The sequence below is a fragment of the Gigantopelta aegis genome, unplaced genomic scaffold (assembly GCF_016097555.1).
Source record: "Gigantopelta aegis isolate Gae_Host unplaced genomic scaffold, Gae_host_genome ctg7261_pilon_pilon, whole genome shotgun sequence".
NCBI classification, from domain to species: domain Eukaryota; kingdom Metazoa; phylum Mollusca; class Gastropoda; order Neomphalida; family Peltospiridae; genus Gigantopelta; species Gigantopelta aegis.
Window position 1 is genome coordinate 1 of NW_024535686.1, and position 5,536 is coordinate 5,536.

General features: G+C 33.5%; 1 pseudogene; it reads left to right on the top strand.

The window, feature by feature from the left end:
* The first annotated feature begins 1,386 nt into the window (after nt 1-1,386).
* Nucleotides 1,387-5,242, top strand: LOC121366822 (annotated as a pseudogene).
* The last annotated feature ends 294 nt before the right edge of the window (nt 5,243-5,536 follow it).

The window sequence follows — 5,536 nt, forward strand, 5'->3', positions numbered from 1 at the left end:
TGAACAAAGGAGAATTGATAAATGTACCCGATTAGATAAATGACCTTTTTCAATATTTCTCATCTTTGCTGCTAATAATTCTCTTTCCTACGTTGCCCTAATTCTGTAGCCAGTGCAGTCACTAGGTCAGCATCTTTAGATGGGACTCTCCCTTCAGTTCTAATTACCTTCTAAAATATAGATGATTAGATGTTGTGATCCCTGGAGTTAGAGACTGCACCCCTCTTTTGAATGGAGAGAGTGATGGGAGAGGATTATCCGGTCTGAATGGTATTCCTCTACTTGTGTAAAGAGGAATCTTCTGGTTTTCTTCAAACGTTGCTGTGGTGTGCTCATTTTATATCGATTCTATCATGTGAAAAATTAATTTTTATACCCTCAATATATTTGTTTTGTTTCCATGGAAACGTATGACATTATTATACTATTACTATACAGACCTATAATTAGATCACAAATTTTATACGGTTTAGTTAGTGGGGGTTGTGTGCTCAGGGCTGAGTCACTACATAGTTTTACGGGTTTCTCAGGAAGTCCTCTGTAACAGTTTCTTATAAAGTTTCCTTTAAACTTTGACTAAGACAAGCAGTGTCCTCAACTCCAAGAGGGATTTACTTAAAATCCTTATCTAAAAGTGATATAATTATTTATATACTCATCTCTTGTTTTTATTCAGAACTGAGGAGAATTAATTGGTTTAAGAGATATCATCATAACTCACTGTACAGATCTTTCTTTAGGAGTAAAAACAGTAATTTCTACCATTCAATAATGTCATCAACACAATCAGCTCTGTTAAGGGGGAGTGGTAGCACTAATTTTAAAGACATGTGGCCTAAAATGCAACATGTTGTTATAAACTATTGAAACAAGAACAAAATATCAAGAGCGGAATGGCAGGACTTGTTTTGGTATGCGCCCCTATTTAAGCATTAAATGCAGTATTATCTTTTGACTCCACCTACTAATTAGGGACGTACATACAGTATGTAGTTGGGATGAGAAAGCACCCTGGCAAGATTCAAAAAGCTCTGGAAGAAGAGATTTTAACTTTTACAAGTGTTTTTACAAGAGGTATGCATCAACTAAGTGTTAAACCAGTGTTAAAACAGTGTTTAAGCCAGTGTTAAGGCTGTGTTAAGCCGTGTTAAGGATGTGTTAAGCTAGTTGCTTTGAGGCATACTATATTAGTACCAGTTTGGAGTAGTATTTATATGAGTTAAGTCTATGTTAAACATATGTTAAATTTATGTTATAATTGTGGTTAAGTTTGTGTTAAGTCTATGTTAAACATATGCTAAATTTATGTTATAATTGTGTTAAGTTTTGTGTTAAGTCATGTTAAGTATCACGCTACAATAAAGATATACTTATCTTTATTTGTAGCGTGTACTTCAACACAAAGAAGAGAGTGCATTACTCAAGGCCTACATTGCTGAGGGGACAAAATTCTTCACTCAATGCCAATACTTGCCACTGCCCCATTTCAGGTAACTCCACCCACTATTGAAGTATTAATTGATGGTGTGGTTTATCCTCTTCTAGTCTATAGAAAGTAGAAAGTAGTGCCGGGTAAAACACAAAAGAAGAAACAAGAAGGAAACAAAGTCCAAGTGGTACGCTCCATACATTAATCATTGTTGCCATGACGATCTTCTTTTATCAGCTTATGCTTCAAACTTGGAATAAGAGTATTTTTGCTGGTGTGTCCGTGCTCAATTGTTAAATGCCGCAATGTCTTTTCTTCATCGAGAGAGAAAAGGTGAGGCGTTTGATTCACAGCTGGTTATTGGAGTGAGGCAGTCATTTGGTAAGTTAGTAACAATGAATAATAATGGAAGATTGATGAGTCTCTCTCTCTCTCTCTAGTCAAACTTATGTACTGATAGTAATAATAAACTACAGATCTACTTGGATTACTTTGAGAAAGAATATGTTGAGAAGACAAAGGAATTTTTATAGTAGTCATTCACATCAACACCTTTCTGAAAATGGAGTACAGAATTATATGAGATATGTAAGTTGAGCTATAGTGTAATTTTAACCCTGTTTTGAATACTACATTTTTAACCTTTAGGCTAATCAAAAAATCAATGAAGAACAAAGAAGAGCAGAACGTTATTTGGAGACTTCAAAAGAATGCTCGTCTGTTTAACTGGTATTACTATTTTACTAGTTTTCTTGAGATTCATAGTATGTTCTTAACTAGGTCATGGGTGAACTAGATATATATTAATTACTAATTATCGTGATCAGATATTAGATGAGTGTCCTAAATTAATAGCTGGCAATGAATTGATAGTAAGTTGTCTGTCCATTATTGTTGTTATTGATCCATTTTGTTTATTCATTCATCCATTATTTTTGTTATTGATCCATTTAACTATATTCATTCATCCATTATTTTTGTTATTGATCATTTTTGTTTATTCATTCGTCCATTCAGAGCTCAATCTGATGCATCGTCTTATGGGACCGTATACCAATGGTGTAGATCGATGTTAGGATACTTGGAAGCTCACATTATCTCAACTGGATTGGCTGATATGAAAGCTCCTGCTGAGACTATCACATCTGTAAGTACAAGTGGGTGTGCCTAATGGGCATGTCTTGACTACTTGTATTTAGGACTCAGAGAAATATATTGAAGAATTATTAAAACTGTTCAATCTTTACAGTACTCTTGTTAAAGATGCCTTTAATGATGACACTCGTTTTCTGACATCTAGAGATAAGGTCTGTTTATATCATGTGACCTGCATGTGATCAGGTGACATCATTTTTCTTTAGGCATATAAGCAAGTAGTTCAATGATATCTCTGTATTTAAATTAGACTTAGGTACCAAAGAAAAAAACCCGAAAGTAAGTCACATGACTTTGAAGCTACACCTTTATAAATCACATGACAATAGGATATCTGCAGGTGCTAAGACTCATCCTGAGTCAAAGTGTCCAGAAATTATTAGCTACATATTGTGATTGTTACTTCGTAAGATCCACCGCTAAGTAAAAAACTAACATCGAGAAATTGATGAGAAACTAAGAAGTGTGGTAAGAATAACTGTAACTTATATCTCTCAAAAGTTGTATATTTTAAAGAGAAGCTAATCCTTTACTCTCTTTAGATTTTATAATAATTATTCCTTTCTTTGTTTTAGTGCTTGTACTGAAGTATGTCCCAAAATAAAGATGTCTTTATGCGATATCATAAAACTCATCTAACAAGACGACTTATCCTAGAAACATCAGCTGATAGTGAGAAAGAAGAGAACATGGTAGAATGGCTCAGAGTAAGAGAGACAACTTAGATTACTAGAGCTATTTAATAATAGACTATTATTTAGCTATTTACCTACTTATGTATTCATTTTTATTGTGTTGACTGTCCATTTATCATATCTATTGATCCATTTTCAAGGATGTTGGTATGCCTGCTGAGTATGTTAACAAGTTAGCCAGAATTGTTTCAAGATATTAAAGTTAGTGAAGATCTTAATAATGAATTTAAAGAGAAAAACAAAGGCTCAGATACAGCTGGTATGATTTGTCACATGATTATCACATGATTTGCTGTGATGTCACTTGCAGATCTAGTTAATATTAAGGTTCTGAATGCAGGGGCGTGGTCTCGTAGTTCGGAACGTGTCCCTGTTTCTTTGCCAACTGAGGTACTCGTTTATACTACATTTATTATCACATGACATTGTATTCATTATCACATGACATTGTATATACCACTATCATGTTGACTTATGTACTCAATACTATACTATCACATGGCATGTATTTTATTATCACATAACATTGTTTTATTATCATATGACATTCCGCATAACATTACATTGTCACATGACATTGTATTTATTATCACTGACAATGTGTACAACATTACATTGTCACATGACATTGTATTTATTATCACATGATAATGTGTACAACATTACATTGTCACACGGACTTTTCATATAGTTGGAAGACTTTATCCCAGATGTCGAAGACTTTTACAAAAACAAACATAATGGCGCAAACTGACATGGCATCACATTCTTTCTAATGGTTTCTGTGAGTACCTCCTGGCCACCTCCATCTTGTAATCATCTACTTTGTAGATAACATTTTAAAATCAAGTTGGTATATATGAATTAGAAGTCACTACATTTCAAATGGCTGTCTTATTTGCTTGGAATCAACGTCCTGAAGACAAGATATCATTTGAAAGTCTACGGTATTTTAAAAACAACTTAATAATAATAAGTATTTTGTTTTAATTAGATTAGCTACTGAATTACCAGACCCTGAACTAAGACGTACACTATGGGTTAGTCTCCCCCTTCTCTCTCCATCTCTTAATCCTTTTTATTCCACCTTCCATCTATTCATGTCCATCTGTTTTCTTTCTCTATCACTTTATTTGTCCGTCTTTTATTCATTCAGTCTCCCTCCATTTTTTTAGTCTCTAGTTGCCTTCCCAAAGATGAAGAGACCAAGTACTACTAGCGAATCCAGAGGCCTCATCTTTTAAAGAATTTACAGAGGGTACATTGTTTCGTATCAATCAAGAATTTGGTTTAGTGTAAGTTCAACAACAATAATAAAATATTTGATTTTTTAAAATTAGAAAACAAGGAAAACTACAAAAAACGTGGAAAAATCAATCTGATTGGTCGACTTCAGTTGACAACTGAGAAAACCAGAGAAGAGGACAACGAGGGAATTGTACAATTACGTATCTTAAGAACACAGGTTAATGTTTTCACTTTTTTTATTAATTTTGGAAGTATGTACATGTACTCTGTATCAGACCCAGAACAACAAGAATATCTATATTCTGTTCAGACCCAGTATAATTGGGTACATAATTTTCTCCCTACCTGATACAATAGAGTCATGCATTGTCCAGACCCAGTAAATTAAACACATGTACTTTCCTGACCAGTAGATTAAACACATGTACTTCTCCGACCCAGTACAAGTGGGTACAATAGAAATGATATTCTCTAAGGACCAGAAATAATGATAACAATTTCTTCTTTTCTTTACACATTTAGGAAGCCATTGTTAAATTATGAAGATGCGTAAACGTATGCCAAATGCAGCATTACAAACAGAACTGGTAGAGATATTGAAGAACATGTTCATACCTCCAAAGAAAATGATAAAAGAACAAATAGAATGGTTGATAGAAAATAAATATATGAACGTGATGAGGACAACCTTAGCACTTTCATTTATTTGGCGTAGTATCTTCCCTTTCTTCTTTGTATGTGTTACGAATTTTAAATCAATAGTACAATATTAATTTATGATCTAATTGGCAATTGAGCCAAAAACAATAATAATAATGAAATTTAAAACGAGACTACTGTTAGCAAACAAAGATAAAACTAAGACTAATCACTATTTCTATAAAAGGGGTTCCATTGTTATGGCTGCACCAATTAAATAACCATTTCTAAATAATGTATACACATACCTACAAGACTGTGCACTACGGAATGAGATCAATATGACAAATCACATGATCATTTAAGCTTT